An 18,245-nucleotide genomic window follows, 5' to 3' on the forward strand; every position below is an offset into this window, starting at 1 on the left:
AAATTAAAAAAAAAAAAAAAAAAAAAAAAAAAAAGGATAGTCAGTTTATTTTCTCTTTTCTTTAGGAAAGGCTAGTAGATAAGTGAGTTTATGTGTGTGTGTGTGTGTGTGTGAGTGTGTATTACTACACAGACACACTTGCAATGTCTTCTGAATATAAAAATAAAGAAATAGAAAAATAGTTTGATATAATAAAATGTATGCATCCCTAGTGAAAAGAAATGTGTTATTTGGGTGATTATTTCTTAAATAAAATATGTATTTGTAAAGAAGTCTGTGAATAGTATTGGGTCATGGGAAAAGTCATGACACAGTTTTACATAGAAAAAATACATCATGACTTTTCCAATGACCTAAGGTATGGAAACAGAAGTAAGACTTGTATATCTGGAGCAGCTGGTAGTGTGATGGTGGGACTGCTGGATCCCATCTGGTCTATCGTGGAGTTCACGTTCCAGACCGAAAGGCTTGGAAATCACTCTTGGGGCTTGGTTGAGGCCTGGGCAAGTGTGCTGGTATTCCTAGAATCTTGAGAGGAGAATTGAGAAGAAAAGATTGTGCCGTAGTCCTGCCTCCCCCTTCCCATGAGAAGTGCTCGCTTTCTCTCTTTCTCTGTCTCCCTGGTGAGTATACACACCCGATAGCCAAATTTAAGAAGTAAATAAAGAGGAAATGTATGTCTGTTACATGTTTGAAAACTTTCCCCCCGAGTAAGAGTGTAGTCACACTTTGTTTACTGTTAACTGATACTGAAAGTACTTATACTGTGCCTTAAATCAGATAAGACTTGACATTTCCAGTTCTCAGCTCCTTTATAGAAGTAGAAGAGAAATGAAGTCGATATTTAGAATTATTTGCATAAGAAGAAATTCGAGGAGACTATTTTAGTGAGTTTATTTTCCTCTTTGACTTTGAAAACATTAATTTTTAAATGGTGATTAACTGTGACTTTAGAAAATACAATATTTCTTTACTTATCACACTGCCACTGAGAAAACTCTTGTGTTGTGTTATGAGAAACTGGGGTAATGGTAAATTTTATTCTTTAAACTGCTTATGGAGCACTAGAAAGTAAGTACACATTTATTTTTAAGAAACTGTACTTCCTGATCTCTAATAATTGTTATTATTCTCTTATTGTTACAATGATTATCTGCTACTTGTAGTAACTTGCAAAGATGCCTTTAAAAGTTCCATTGGCAGCATAAACTTTCACATTAATGGCAGTGAGACTAGTTTCTCTACATCATGATCTTGAGAACAGAAAATACTAAATTTAGAATGTAAGTAATAGATTATTATTTTTTTTTAGAGAGAGAAAGATTTTTGCTATTGGGCATGTGTGCTCACCTGAGAGACAGAGATAGACAGAAAGAAAGCAAAAAATTACTCCCAGATAGATGACCATACCACAATGCTTTCTCCTCCATTTTCCTCCTGAGATTTTGGGCATGGATGTACATGTGCCAGTGTGGGTTTTAAACAGCTCGGTCTGGGACTTGAACTGTAGTTGACTATATGGGAGTCCAGTGACATAACCATTAGACCATATGCTGGTCTCAGATGATTTCTTAATGTAGTAATGGCAAATTACACATTTAATAAGTGTTATATTTGTCATTATTCTTCTATTTGTCATTTAATTTTGATCTGCGGGGCCCAGACAGAGGTGCGGTGGTAAAGCCTAAACCAAAGCTCTTTGCAGCTGATCTACATGGGAAAGTTCCAGGTTTGTGTCTGGATATTTTCCAGAGTAAGCGTGGCATGAGCAACTGAAGCTAGAGTGGGCCTCAGTCTCAAAACCCCTTTGGAGGTTCTGTCTCTGTGTCTCCCTCTCTATGTGTGTTTTTCTCACTCATGAAAAATTACATAAATGAGGGACAGCAGTTGGCATAGTGGTTAAGGTGTTGGACTCCCACATGGCCTTTCACGGTTCAAGTCCCACACCCAGTGACTTGAAACTCACGCTCTGTGTGTGTGTGTGTGTGTGTGTGTGTGTGTGCGCGTGCACGCACAAAATCCTGAGAGAAGAATCAAGAAGAAGGAATTGAGGCATGGCCATCCCCTTGGAGGGTGATTTCTCACTTTCTGTCTCTCTCTCTCTCTGGTGAGTGCATGCACCCTATAGCAAAAATTTATTTTCTCTCCAAAAAAAAAAAAAAAGGGAAAAAATAAAAGAAAAAAATCACATAAATGAACTTATGGAAAGGAAGGAAAAGAAGAAAATTGATTTGTGGAATACTTAACTGTAACCCAGCTATTGTCAAGTTTTAGTAGTTTTGCTTATTTGCCTAGCTTTTAGATTATTAAGAACATATTATAGAATGTTTTTGTTCCCTTTTTTGCTAGATATCAAACTTACATTATGGAAAGTTTACTTTGCGTTTTTCCAATTCTTCCATACATTCAAAAAGATTTTGCTTGTTTTCACATTATCATGTCATTTTTCTGAGACCATGTTAGAAAAAATAGAGTTGTTATATTTTTATCCATCCACAGCCACAGAGATTGTAATGGGAGAACTTCAGTTAATGTTTATGATAAATGTCATTTGGAGTGTCCTTAGAGACCTCTTAGTTGGAGTCAAGACCTAAGGTTATTCCTGGGCCAGGTGTAAATCTAAGGGGAGAAGAGAATTATGGAGGTGGATGTGAAAATCCTGGTCTGGTTTTCTGAAATACTCAATGGCGTTCATCTCTAAGCATCCTCATTATAATGAAAGATGAGAGATTTTATATGCATAAACATGCTTGAAAAAAATTGTTTAACCCGTTAATTAGTATTCATTTTTTGAAATGAATACAGTTATTTTCCTCAATTAAATAGTGGAAATTAATTGCATTTATACATAATCCATGTTTGGAGGAAATGTTTATACACATTTTGATAGTCATGTGGTAAATAATAGCAGGTGGAACATACTATGAGTCAGTTTAGCAATTGTTAACAGGCAGGAATAGGGAAGGCTATTGTTTACATGAAATCAAAATGAGAGGGCAAGAAAAAGAGAAAGAACATTTATGGTGTGTCAAATGTATGCACTTCCATTTGTTCCCCCCACCCCACCCTCCAGTAGGCGATATCATCCTTATTCAGTGTGTTGGAGGAAACAGACTTGGGGAGATAAGTCATTTTGTCCAAGTTTCAAAGCTCTCAGGTGGTGAAGGGACTTGTGACAGACAGGAAGTCTGAACTGACATCTCATGTTCCTCCTACACAGAGATGCTTCTCTATAGACAGGATTTTTTGTTTGTTTTGTTTTTGTTAATACAAAACAACAGCTACATATTTATTATTTATATATTATTTAAAAATGACTGTACTTTGGCTAGTTTTCACTTGCTAGTGAGTACTCTGAGCAGATGTAACAGAAAATGGCACCGCTTACACAGACTCTTTCTGGTCCTGAGAGGATCCTCAAGTGGCCAAGTAATCATACGTCTCTCCAGCACTCCCAGATTTTCTGAAGAGAGCTCAATGCCTGTAAATTCGTGAGTTACTACTTGCTCTGTGGACAGGACGGAGTAGATGGGTTCTCCGTCCACAGTGAGAGACCCTGGGAAAAGCATTTAACATTTACTTTCTAGGAATAAAATGTAATCTTTACTCTTGGAGCCGTTGCAGAGTAATGTAGAGAATTAGTCTTTTGCACAAGGAAAACTGAACAGCTAATTCTTTCATAACACAGCAAGTCTATAAATATAGGTGTCTCTTCTGTCTACCAACATCTCACCAACATCATCTCCCCTTCAGAATTTCAGTTTCACATACTTAGATGTGCCAGATTTCAAGCTCATTTTATCTGTTTGTTAATAACATAAAACACATATAACTGCAAGATGTTATTTTAAGATGTTGTGTTTAATTGCCTCTTCAGATGTGCAAAAGAGTCTTCCATTATTAAATAGCTTTCTTGGAACTTAAAAAAATGAATATTTTCAATAAAGAATAGGAAACATAAGCCAGAGTGGAGGCAGTATGAATGAACACTATGAAATAGTTGGGTTTCAAAGACATTAGATAGTAAATCCACGAGTCCATAAACTTGGTAGATGTAGAAGCCATGGTAGAGGGAGGATTAAAAGCTGCTTTGAAGGCCAGAAGGTGGTGTGGAGGTTAAAGTGTTGGATCCCACATTGCCTGCTGTGCAGTTGAAGTCCCAAGACCAGTGGCTTGAAAAACATACTGGGCACGTGTGTATGTGTGCCCCTAAATTCTGAAAGGAGAATAGACGAGAAAGAATTGTGGCATGACCATCTCCCTTGGAGGGGTGATTTCTTCCTCTTTCTGTCTTTCTATCTGGTGAACTCACATATCCCATAGGAAAACAAAACAAAACAAAACAAAACAAACAAGAAACAATGAAAAAAATCACCACCAACAGATAAAACACTACCTTGACTATTGGAATCTGGGTATCTGAAAAATAGCAATATAAAGCAAAATGAAATGAGAAAATAACATCTAGAGAATAGTGTTGTTTGGGTCTAGCAAGAAAATGGTTCAGTTTTGGACATATCACTAATTTGAAGTTCTGACACTAACTTCTGAGTGCGATGGCTAATGTGTAATTGAAATTCAGGTCTAGAAGTAGGGAGCACAATCAAGACTAGAAAGTACAAAAATAATCTACATTAAAACCCGAGTAGCCAGGGCCGCAGCTGGCATAATGGTTACTTTGCTGGACTCCCACATAGTTGACCACAGTTTGAGTTCTGGACCCTGTGACCTCAAACTCATGCTGGGAACGTGGGTGTGCGTGCCCAAGATCCTGAGAGGAGAATGGAAGAGAAGAGATTACAGAGTGGCAATTCCCCCAGGGTGATTTCTTGTTTTGTGTCTCTCTGTTTCTCTCTGGTGAGCACATGTCCTCTATCGCAAAAAATCTCACTGAGAAAAAAAAAAAAAAAAAAAAGAGCAAAAAATAACCAGGAGGAAATAAGTTAGCCACAGGCAGAAATTTGAGAAACACTTGCATTTTCTTGACTATGTAAAAGGGGTTGGTAAAAGGAAGAAATGTAGAAAGACTTATGAGGACAGCCACTGATGTCCAGCAAAGTGTGTGTGTGTGTGTGTGTGTGTGTGTGTGTGTACATATATGTGTATTACAAGAGAAAGAAGTATTGTTCACAGGAAAATGAGGTCAGAGGAAAAGCTCCTTGAATCTGTGATTAAAATCCATTAATTATTAAGTTCAAATTATATGAATAAGGCAAATTAGGATTGTACAAATGAAAATGTGACACACCATCATTCTGGATGTGGTGTGGCAGCATCATAAATAGGTCTGTTCTCAAAATGGTATGTGGTGTGTGTGTGTGTGTGTGTCAGTATATTTAACATGATTTCTATATGAAAGCAGTAAGAGGTTTTCTGGAATTTGATTTGGTCCAGCTGGTGGCATGGTGGTTAAAGCTGTTGGATCTCAGATGGTCTATGAGAAGTTCAACTCCTGGACTCAGAGGCTTGAAAACATGCTGGGTGCATGTGCATGTCTGCCCAAAATCCCAAGAGGAGAATGGAGGAAAAGGGATTGCATCGTGACCTCCCACCTGGAGTGTGATTTCTCACTTTCCCTCTGTCTTTCTTTCTCTGGTGAGCATGTACTTTCTATGGCAAAACATTGAAAATGCAAAATAAAAACAAAAACAAGCTAAAAAGATAAATACAAAATGAAATTCGATATTAGATTGATTTTAAATTATATACAGAAAATTTTAAAAAAGCAAGAATATCCTGAAAAAAAGGCAAAATCAAGTTAAATTAAACCATGAGAAAATAGACAAATTCACAAGGTGGGCTATTTGGCATTGAAGATACCAGGCAGGTAACCTAGTCTCTTCAAAACTCAGTGCCATTGTGGGAATGTTTTCCTAGATTAGAAAAGGAGAAGGGTGGGAAATGGCAGAGAATGAGAGGGAAAGAATCCAGGGGGGAAAAAAGAAGCAAAACAGTTAAGCACAAAATGGAAAATTATTTGTTGAAGATAGTCTATATCTTGGATTGAACCAATATACAGTATATTCTGGATATGGGGAAATTCATTTTGTATCCTGTAATGATGTACACTGAATGAATAAAATAAATTACAAAAAAAACATTTAGAAAGATTAACAATCAAATGAAGTGCTTGGAGCTTTGTTTTTATTCAACTTGAATAAAAGCACTTCATAGGCCTAGCTGTGTTGGCACAGCAGTAGCACAACCCTCTGTAAATGCTCGAAGCCATGTAAAAGATCAGGGTTCAGTTCTCAAGTCAACCTATGTATATTGGAGCATGCGTCTGTGGTTCTGGTTGAGAAGGTTCGGGAGAGGATTGTGGTGTGAGACAATGCTGAGTGTGTTGTCTTTCTCACGCTGTCTTATGAAACAAGTAAATAAACAAACTTGGAAAAAGGAGCAGGCTACAAAGGTCAATTTTGATAGAATTCAGAACATTTTTCATGTGGGCTAGAAATAACAAATGATATTAGAAAATGCATGCTGGAATTTTTAGGGGTTAATGCATGTTTGCAGCCTAATTCTTTATGAATTATGGAAGAGTGTATGAGTGTGTGTATGTGAAGAAAATCATCATTTGTTAACCAGTTTTAATCCTGGGAGTTCTTATGCTGGTTTCATTGCATTATTCTTTCCATCCTGTGTATTTGAATTTTGTCAGTAAAGCAAGTTTGAAGTCTGTAGTTATCATTGAGAAATAATATTCATAGTAAGATTAAATAGAGGCAGAAAGAACAATTACCCAAGTTTGTGAGCTCTTGAAGATATGAAAGAAGACAAAGTTAGATGTTAAATTTTAATAATGAAATAATACTTAAGAGAGTAATATTACTGAAGGAAGGTGATATCTTTTAAACCACAATACAAAAAGCCTGTATGTGCATTTATGTCTGTCAGAATTGAATGTCCTAGGAAGGCATAGGTATAATGGCAAGAAGAAAGTTTTCAAAGGTACATTTCAGAATGATCTGAGGTTGGTGTGTTCAGTGGTAACACAAGAAGGGACATCACATTTTAGAAGAGGAAGGAAATTGCATAAATTCATTTATTCGACAGATATTTATTGAGTATTTTCTTGTCAGTACTATACTGGAAGATGGAATCTCAGTTGTAGAGACTGATTAGGACACTGCCTGCAGGGAGTTAGCAATGTAATGGTGACTTCAATCTTTTCAGATAAATGTAAGTGAGATCATAGGTGGAGATTAGCTGCTGTGGGCATAGGAGGTACAGGAATGTAGAAGGGAATAAGCAGGGGAACCACAAAAGGTTCTAGACCCATAATGAGGTCCTTGGTGAAGTTAAACTTTGTTTTTACTTTAGTCCACACAACTACATCACTTTCTCTAGCACCACTTACCTGCATGTAATCTGAATGGGTCAAGAGAACAACTGAGGTTTACTTTGTTAGGAGATGGACAAGGCACAGGCAGTGTAAAACAGAGAAGTGCGGGACATGGTGTACAAAAGATATAAATCTGAGTTAGAACACGGGCAAGGGCAACTCCGCAGAAGGAATAGAGTAAGAACTGGTATGATCTGAGAGCCTGAAGATCAGGATGAAAACTAATAGCAGGTTCGTTATTTTTAGAAGAATGAGAACACTGCAAGGATAGATGGCTTTGGTCAGAGAAGAACCCTGTATTTGCAGATTTCAAATGAGGAGCATTTAAGTGAAGCAAACCAGACTATGAGAGACAGGCATTGTATGTTCCTGCTCAATAAATACCAAATATCTGCTCTGACTAGCAGAAACTGAAATAAATACTGGATGGTGTAATAACAGAGAGGGCAGCTGTAGATACTAGAAAACAGTACAGAAAGGGTTGGGTAATAGTAGATGGGTAAAAGGGGATGAGAGGGATGGGAATAGGAAAAAAGAAACAAATACTTAATAGACACCAAAGTGAAAAGTTAGCTGTGGATGATAATGTAAATGGTAATGTCTTCAATTTGATGATATGCACTGTTTTCATGCTGGGGAAAACCATATTGTACATTGTAAAAATATACAGTGATTAAGTGTAAAATAAAAATATATCTATATATAAATAAAAATAAACAAGACAAATGTGCAGCATAATCACATGATGAATAAATTTCAACATATGGCAAAGCATGCAGCTGCCTAAGCAAGATGTTTTAATGTTGACAAGTTAAACTATTGTTAGGTGAGGTTGATCGTTAAAAGTGTAATTTATGGGACCAGCAGTTAGCGTAATGGCTATGTTGCTGGATTCCCACGTAGTCAACCGTGGTTCCAGCCCCGGGCCAGTGGCTTAAAACTCACGCCGGGTGCGTGTGTGTGTGTGCCCAAGATCCCGAAAGGAGAATGGAGGAGAAGGGATTGCGGCATGGCCATCCCCCCTGGGGGGGTGATTTCTTGCTTTCTGTCTCTCTCTGTCTGTCTGGCTAGTGCATGCACCCTATAGCAAAAACTTCTAAAAAAAAGTGTAATTTACAAAAAGATTAAAAATTATAGTTTGAGGGATAACAGGAATAAAGATGGCAAGGAAAAATACTCCTATAATTGTTCTAAAAGTACCAATGACATTTATGGAGCTTTATAATCAACTAATACCAAAATGGATATTTTTTTCCCCATTTGTTGCTTCTAGGGCTCTAGTCTCTTCTTTGGACATTATATAGTGATAATATGTGTATTTATTTCACTTGTATTTGAGTAGAAATTTCAGGTAATACTGAAATGAATTTTGCAATTGATACAGCAATTTATAATGGTTTATAAAAAAGTGTACTGATTAGACCAAAGGAAATAATAAAGGGTAATGAAATTAAATATGTTTAAATATAACAGTAAATTATTCTGATTGAAAAGGTTATAAAGTGTTTGATAATATACTTTTGTACTCTGTTCAAACCTTTATAAAATCAGATGTCTAGAAAACAGGTAGATAGACACTAATTACGGTCACCGCTAGTTCTATCACTGTTCTTGCTAGTATCTCATTCCAGTTACAGATCAGTCTTTCTGGACCAGATTGCTAAATGCCCATTCTTACTGTGCCTCACTGCAACATCGTGTAAGAATATATTATTATACTAGATAATAGTATTTAGAAGAAAACTGAGGACCAGGCAGTTGACTTGTCAAATGCACCATTGTTGTGAAATGGCTAAGAGAAAAGGGGAACCTAGGACTTTTTGGCCCCCTAATTTGAATGTGAGCCACTGTGACTTATTTAAAAGATGGAAACAAATAGATACCTTGATTTGTACATCAATAGGTCAGTGACATTTATCTAATAAATGGACACATTCACATAATTAATGCACTCACAGTAGTTCTTTGTATATAGATGACTGTTCAAAGCACCGAGTGCTCTCATCTACAGCTTTGTCAGCAAGGTTCGGATTCTCATCCCTCTTTTCAGCACCTCCTATATTATTTTATCTGTGGGCATATTGGGTGAGATTATGAACATCTCTTTGTTCATTCCATCCGTATTTGTTGGCAACCTATTATATCTGAGTCACTGTGTAATAGGAGATTAAAAAAAAAAGTTTAAAAACAGAACAGATACAACCTTCATGAACTGATCATCTGCTTGGAGGAGGAGGTAGTGCATTTGTGAACAAATAATTATACCGTTATAAAAACTGAGAAAAGTATAGGTGATTATTTACAGTTGTTTAGATTATTAAGGCACTTGAAAAATTTGGATGGCAGTGTCTCAGTCTCCTCCAATGGCTTGGTCAGTTCTTCAAGTTGGAAGTAGAACAGTACTTTCTCTAAGTTGGGTTATAGCTTCAAGACAACATAGTTTATCTTAATGCTATATCCCAGTACCTAGACAGTGCCTGGAAAAACTCGATAGATCTCTTTGAATCAACTAATTGGTGAATTAATTCATTGGGTTACTGCACTTAGGCTCTTTTCTAGATAGCTTCAATATCTTTTTAAGCTCTATTTCATAGGATGTAGGTGGCAAAAGGAATAAGAATGTTTTCAGTGTTTTCTCACCACAATCCATGTTAGTTATTTTAAAACCTAATGGGAAAGCAAAATGTAATTTCTTCAACAGGAATGAGGAAGGACATACCTGCAAATTGATAATATGTTCATAATTTGCTTTAACCAAGTTATCTTACATTTGTAGAGGACTTTATAATTCAATAAAATGCAAAAATAAACATTTTAAAATTTGATCTCTCTTCTCTACGAGCGAGAGAGAGGCATCTGCAGCAGGGCACTCAATGATGTGGTTGACCTCCAGCCTCAGCCAGCCTGGATCATGGGCATGCGTGCATCGAGCGTGTTCAGAGAGGTCTCCAGATATGAACCTGGGACCCTTTCTTGCAGGATGGCCTTACAGAGCATTGGGTTACTGCCATGCCATCATCTGGCCCCTCATTCATGTACATTTTAATTTTATTTCACTGCTTCATTATTGATGTTGAATTGGATCTCAGAAGTTAAGTGACTCACCTGCCCAGTCTACTCACCTAGTAAATGCTATGGAAAAACACTTGACTGATCTTTGTTGATAGTTTTGAAAGTAACAATCTATTCTGTAATCCCTGTAGATCATCTGAACTTGATTTTAGTCAGTGATTTGAAACAATTTAAAACCTTGGTACCTAAAAGTTTTAGATGGTGTATAATATATTTATGATACATGATTCAAGGCAGTAAATATTCTTCAGATTCTACCTGAAATGAACTAAAGCTTTTATTTGTTTGAGCTTCCCTAACAGTATCATTGGAGGATATCATTAGATTTCAGCAGTTACTATGAGCAGTTAAACCATTACCACTTACATATACTTAATTATATACTAAGAATTTTCTCAGCATGATCCACTAAACAAAATAAATACATTGGATGCTAAGACTGACAGAAGGTAGCAGTAATGACCTACAGACTCCATAGTCAAAGCATTGTATTCATTGAAACAGACCTCATTTCAGGCATTGATTTTATAAGAAAGTTTTACAAAAGCAATTAGAAAAATAATTTCAAAGAGAACTTACTACTTTCATCGGATATAAGATGTTTTATATAAACTTCCACTAAAAGAAAGTGTCTTAAGGTGAAATAAATTTGAAAATAATTTCCTTCGTGCAGTTTGTGAAGTGCTTAAACTATTTGCAAATGAGAGTATTTTAAATTAGTTTAAAAATATTTCTGTTTTTTTTTTTATGTGTTTTTTTTTATACAGTTTTTCCATGTCACCATCCTCCTTTCTCAGCCTACCAGGAAGGATTTTAAGCACATACCACCATATCTAGCTCTTTATTTTAGAGAATATCTTGCTATTTTGCCCCAGGAAATCTCAGACTTTCCTTTCTCCTGTCTCAGACTCCCCAAGTCACTGATATTACAGATCCATGCAACTGTGCCTGGCCTTTGGATGGGACAGGGGATCAAACAGGGATATCTCACCTACAGAGTTCAACTTCTCAACAGTACATGCCACCAGGGCCTTCAATTAATATTAATGACTAATTAAACATAATTTTGCATTTTCACAAAAATGTAGAATTTTTTTGGTTTAAATGAATTAAGGCTTAAATAATAGTACTTTTTTTGTTGTTATTGAAAAGATACATTTTTTTTTTTTAAAGAGAAGATTTTGCTATAGGGTGTGGGCACTCGCTGGAGAGAGACAGAAAGAGAGACACAAAGTGAGAAGTCATCCCCCCGGAAGGATGGTCATGCTGCTATCCCTGCTCTTCCATTCTCCTCTTGGAATCTTGGGCACGCATATACAAGCATCCTGTGTGAGTTTCAAGCCACCAGGTCCGGGACTCGAACTGTGGTCAGCTATGTTGGAGTATAGCAACGTAACTGTTATGCCATCTGCTGGTCCCCTAAAAGATATCTTATTAGTGATACATTTTTACAGTTTCCTGGGTGATTTGGAGAATAGTCAATACATGTAAAATTAAGAGACTTGCAAATGTATTTTAAGTTTTACTAAAGGGGCGGGGTTAGCAATTCTGTTAAGATTGAATAATCACAGGTTTATGGCATTTATTAATTTACCAGTTCTTAAAAGATGAGAATATTGTTTACATTAATTATGAAATATATTATCTCTGTATTTGTTTCATGAGTCTATTAACTTATTTTTTTGAAAATTCACTTTTCCATCATTCTGTGTATAATGAAGAATTGCATAATACATGAGAATGGAACTTACAGTGCAGAAGGGACAGTTATACACTTCCTAAGAAGTAAAAATATAGTTTAGGCTTAAAATGGTATCTTATTTCCTATTAAATCAGAGGATTCCAGCTGTAAAATATGACTTATTATGAAGTGAATAACTTCAAACCAACGTTTCGTGACTATGTAGAATGATGTTAATTGGAAGAAATGCCTGGAGTTTTTAGGATATTAAAAATAAATCTGTGTTTTATTCAAGGTTAAAGGGATTTAATATCTTTTATTAAAACTTCTGAATTGGGACCAGCAGATGGCACAGTGGTTAAGGCACTGGATTCCCACATAGTCAACTGTGGTTCCAACATGGCCAGAACTGGTGGCTTGAAAATCACACTGGGCACATATATGTGCATTCCCAAAATCATGAGAGGAGAGTGGGCAGAAGGGATTGTGACATGGCCATCTCCCCTTGTGTGTGTGTGTGGGGGGGGTGACTTTTCATTTTCCCTCTCTCTCTCACTCTCTCTGGAGAACATCTGTGCCCTATGGCAGAAATCTTACCAAAAAAGAAAAGAAAAGAAAAAAAAACTGAATCACTATGGATTTGATGGAGAAATAAGAGCATTGAATTTTAATCTATTATCTCATTTGATGTTACAAAGTCAAACATATGCCAGTATTTGTTAAGTAGGTCTGTAAAAGTATATCTATGCATGAGCATGAGGAATATACCCTCCTGAGAGTGAGCATGTGTGATGGAAACAGTTGCTTATGAATAGCTTTAGGAAATCATGTTAGGTATTTAGTAGCTACAGAGCATTGAATTAGAGGAGTAGTTGTCTTTTTTTTCTGTACATTTATTTGATCCTATGTCTCTCTGTCCCTGAAGGATATATGGCATATATTACACTCAAGTAAATCTCATTTTGAGATAGTGTTTGTGTTTTTATTTTTATTTATTTCTTTTTAAAGGCTTATTTATTTATTCCATGAGTAAGAAAGACAGAGAGAGGAAGTGAGGCAGTCTCAGTGTGGCACTCTGTCCCCAGCCCTCCACCAGGCTCAGATCACACACAGATTCGCCTGTGCCTGACATACTCAGGGGGTCCTAAGCATTGAACCAGGAAACGTCCTATGTGGGATTGCCTCATACAAGAATGACTCATGATTTACCATATCCCCACTGTCTGGTCCTCACATTGCCCATTTTTGATAACCAAGAAAGAGATTTGAATTTTACTATTTATATAGCATTCTATTGAAATAATGTACCATGCTCCATTATATTTTAGCTGGTTCTTTGTTCTTTTTCTTTAAGTTTAGCTTATCAGAATTCTCATGAGAGAAAGTGAACTAGACAGGTGTCCTCAGTCTCATCATACCATGACCCACACCACAATTCTTCCAGCTAGCCAGGACCATGGGCATACCTATGGACACAGCTGAGGTGTGGAGGGCAGTCTGAGCTCTGAGCCATGGGCCTTTTCATGGGCTCCAGTACCATGCAGTAGTATCCATCTATTGTGCCACTGTATCTGGGTCTCCTTTTTCTTTCCTTTGTTGTTTCAAATCATGTATAGTCCCATACTTACATCGTTCTGTGCTTATTTTATTCCAGTGTTGTAGCATCACTTACATTTTTAACTTGTATGAACTCATACCCTTTTGGTGATATTTTTTGTGATAACACAAGTCTAGCATTTCAGTCTTACTTTCAGTCAAGGAATTTGTCTTCTTATCCAATATTGGTAGAAAAACTGGCTGGATTACATAAATTAATTTTACATTACATAAAATTAATTTGAAGTATTATATTGAGGGCATTTTCAGAAGCAGTTTTTGCATACCTTTCATGGTGACATTAGAACTTTACCACTAGGAATTATGCCATGCGGTAGCACTTTGTAGACTACTTTTCTTGCATAGGCATGCAATTTCAAATATTTATTTAAGGGGGACCAGCAGTTAGAATAATGTCTATGTCATATATATATGTATATACATATATATATCTTACAAAATATTGGCTTATGATTGACTGAGAATGAAAGAAAGATGGTCACTCAACACGAATTTCTTTTTTTTTTTTGCACACTGTTCATGACTTTTTTAAAAAAATTAGCAAACAATACTGTAAAAACATCACTATGTCAGTTTCTAAAGTGCTACATCTTAGATTTAGTTGGCAAAGACCACGTTTAGTAATAAGCATAAGTTTAGTCTTCCCATATAGAAACCAAATTCTCTAAAGCGTAAAAAAAAAAAAAAAGTCCTCTTGTTTGACAATACCAGTTGTATAAGATTGTAAAATTGCATAGATCTTTCATAAAAGAATTGTCTATACAAGGGTACTCCTTTTTCACAGTATTCCTTTTACTTCATATGTGAATTATCAGTTATGCTGTAGAATTTGACTGTTACAGCACTAAAAGGCAACTATTTAGGGAAGGCAGAAAAAGGAAAAAGAAATGTACATAAGGCAATTTTTAAGAATTATTTTATTTAATTTTATTCATTGTCTTTTTATTTTTTTGAAGGTGACCAGAGAGAGACAGAGAGAAGGAAAGTGAGAAAGCAAGCTTCTAGGTCTGGGACTCAAACCATAGTCAGCCATGTAGGAGTCCAACCACCTTAACTACCATGCCACCTGCTGGCCCCCGTAAGGCAATTTTTTATTAGGTACTATAAGCATAATAGCGTTTTAGGAAGACAAGGTAAAAATTACTCAAGGCTAGTTTGGTTCTCACTGAATAAAAACAATGGACTGGGACCAGCAGTTAGCATAATGGCTATGTTGCTAGACTCCCATGTAGTCGACAGTGGTTCGCGTCCTGGACCTGGTGACTTAAAACTCATGCTGGGCGCATGTGTGTGCATGCCCAAGATCCTGAGAGGAGCATGGAAGAGAAGGGATTGCGGCGTGGGTATCCCCACTGGGGGGTGATTTCTCGCTTTCTGTCTCTCTGTCTGGCTGGCGAACGCACGCACCCTATAGCAAAAACCTCTCAACAAAAACAAAAACAAAACAACAATGAACTTCTCTGTATGAATCTAGTAATCAATGCCTTGGTCGCCATATTGGTAATCTCTAGGGTATTCATCTTGGTACTCACCATGATATGCATCTGGATATTCTCCCTGGTAATCACTATCACTGATTTCTGACCCATTTGTTCTCGTTCCTTGGTTTCCATTGTGAATGACAGGGTCTGTGGGAGCAGTACAGTATTTGGGATCATATACTTGCGGCCCAAGGCCATACACACTCATTCCTTTCTGGAAAGCAACTTTGTTGGTACCCATCTGTAGAGAAATAGTCAAGTCGTCCTCTGGTTGTAATGTTAGCTTCTGATCATAGATGTCTCCTCTGGTACCTGGTACTAACATCCCGGCCTGGCTGGCCCCTTTGTTGGTGTCCATCTGCAGCCTAATTGTGGTCTGGTCAAACAGTTTGTCATTTTGCATTTTGGGATCATAAAGGTGCCTTCTAGTCCCATAGGCTGTCATACCTGCCTGGGTGGCACATCTGTTGGTTCCCATCTGCAAACCAGTTATACTCTGGCCAGCTTTTAATTTTCTTTCATCAAAACATCTTATTTGTTTTTCTGCATACTTAAGTCCAATATCAATGGTTGTATGGAATCATTTTGTTTTTGGCAGACCTGCTAGAGCCACCAGGGTAGTCTGAACCTGGGTCATGTTTCCATTCTGAAAAAGATCATTTGCTTCAAATATGTCATGGGACTTCATACCATAAGCCTGAATGGTTTTAATGAAGTTGCCAATATTCTCCATCGGAGGCCAGTTTAATGAGGACTCATTGACCTTCTTCACTGAGCCTGGCTGAGGCTTGTTTATGAGTTCGCAGAGAATGATGCCATCCTTTAGGCCCAACTGGAAGTTGGTGCCGATGCTCATGCCTGTCACCTCTTCTCTCCAATTGCGGAGATCTTCCTCTGCCTGATGATCATACTTGGAAGCAATGTTGTTCTTGACCTCGGCCGAGAGCCCATAGGAAGGACCCTTGTTGAAGTGGGTCATGGTGGTGCAGCAGCATGAAGGAGGCTGTGCTCCAGTCTCTCCAGTTAGCGCACACATCCTATAGCAAAAATATCTCTTAAAAAATTATTTGGAAGAATATTGATAAATTGAAATCTGTAAAATATTCTGGTATCATCTGAAATGAGAGAATACAATATTTGTTCTTTACAATGATTACATGTATTTTAACTCATCTGTTTTATGTTGAATGCATACAAACTTGCATTATAATTGTACATATTATTATTACTTCCAAAGATAGATCCTGCCAGTACACATTTGCATATTCTTGATCAACATCAGGTTAACCTAAATTCAGTCACTCTGTTTTAAGTTTGTTTGGTTTTTTTTTTTTTTTTTTGGTTTTATCTGTTTTTACCAAAATGTTGTCTTTCTGTACTATGTTCCCCAAAGAATCACTGTAATACTCTGCTTCTTTCTAATATTTGATAAATTCCTAAATGCATATTTGTTTTGTGCATGCCATATGCTCAGCTGCTGTCTCCAATTTCTTTATAAAGCTTATGTGGGTATTTATATAATGATTTCCAAAAATAATTCACTCTGAAGACATAATTTCAGTAAGTGAAGAGAGTATTCAGTATTACTACAGTAAAAATATTTAGTATGTAACAGTTATTTGAATCCTTACTACAGACTAGGCATACTACGTGTGTTTATTTTTTTCTCACAATAGTCTTCAGAGGCCAATTATTTTTAATTCCTTTTAAAAATAGGACTCAGAGCTCTCAGGGACTTGCCCAAGATGACAAAGCTAGAAGGTAACAGAGCTAACACTGGGGCCCAGCCCAGTCTGACTCTGACAGCCTCTCTCTCTTACCACTCGTGCACTCCCATCTCATTTCATACGCTGGGTTAACTAGGATTTGGTCAGTTACCAACAGGACCGGTTTGGTTAGACGTTGCTTTTTTTTTCTTTCTTTCTAACAGAACACATGTTGATGCTTCCAAATATCCTCAAAGCCATTGTCACAGTAATGGCTAGGTCCTTACCCTTTCTCCGTGTGTACACATCCTTGGTGTCTTGATTATGTATATGTGAGTGCATCAGTCCTGTGAAGTAGGGTCCACCTTTTATGATTTCGTTTTACCTTCATTAGCTCTTTAAAGACCCCGTCTCTAAATACAGACCCCGTCTCTAAATACTCGGGAGCACTGGGGGTAAGATTTCAACATATGACATCTGGAGAAGGACAGAATTCAGTCCATAAACAAGTATCAATTATTCTATGCACTATGGAAATACTAGGGGAATATCTGATAGTGTTGGCATTCAAAGAACTTCTAGTTTTGTGTGGGACTGAGTGAAATAGAAGTGGCAGGAGGTAACGCCAGCCTTCCTCATGGGACCTGTAGTCAGGTGACCTCTTTGAGCAGCTGGGAAAGTGTTCTTTATTCAGTCACTCAAAAGCTACTTATTTTAAGAGGGTACTTTTCTTATTAGAAAATGTAATTATTTCATCAGAGATATATACGTGAGACACTGGAAAAGCAGCTCAGTGAGAGCCTATGATGAAGGGCTGAGTTAATGGTTAAAGTAAATTCATTTAGAGGACAATATGAATTCAGTTTTTCAAGTGTGGAGTTTCAAGTGTGAGTGGATACTGTGCTTTGAGAGGTAGTCAGGAAGGGCCAGAAAGATTTTAGAATCGTCCAAGTGGAGGCATATAAGTTGAATTGTAAATGGACGAGGTTGAGAATAAAGAACTGTAGGCAGAAACACGCTTGCAGCATGGCACTTACTCATGAGCAATGCTGAATATTAGTCAAAGGAAGGCGAACCGTGAGGACGGTTTGGAAGGGTGTGTAACGCTGTGGAACTGAGAGAAAAATTATTATGAACGAAAGCCTCAGTCAGACCTTTCTCACAAGAAGACATACAATGGCCAAAAGGTATATGAAAAGAAAATGTCCAGCGTTACTAATCATCAGAGAAATTCACATCAGAACCACAATGAGCTATCCACTGACTACCATTAGAGTGACTGTTACCAAGATGACCAAGTACCAGAAGTGCTGGTGAGGAAGTGGAGAAAGGGAACCTGTGTA

At 37.1% G+C, this 18,245-nt stretch overlaps 1 protein-coding gene and 1 pseudogene across 5 annotated transcripts in view; one reads left to right on the forward strand and one right to left on the reverse strand.

Annotated features, from left to right (window-relative positions):
- The window catches only part of RALYL (RALY RNA binding protein like), an 824,312-nt gene that overhangs the window by 5,545 nt on the left and 800,522 nt on the right, over positions 1-18,245 (forward strand). The window lies entirely within an intron of this gene.
- Positions 15,173-16,177, reverse strand: LOC102493561 (calponin-3 pseudogene; annotated as a pseudogene).

The sequence above is a fragment of the Tupaia chinensis genome, unplaced genomic scaffold (genome assembly GCF_000334495.1).
Source record: "Tupaia chinensis unplaced genomic scaffold, TupChi_1.0 Scaffold000388_1, whole genome shotgun sequence".
Lineage (NCBI taxonomy): Eukaryota > Metazoa > Chordata > Mammalia > Scandentia > Tupaiidae > Tupaia > Tupaia belangeri.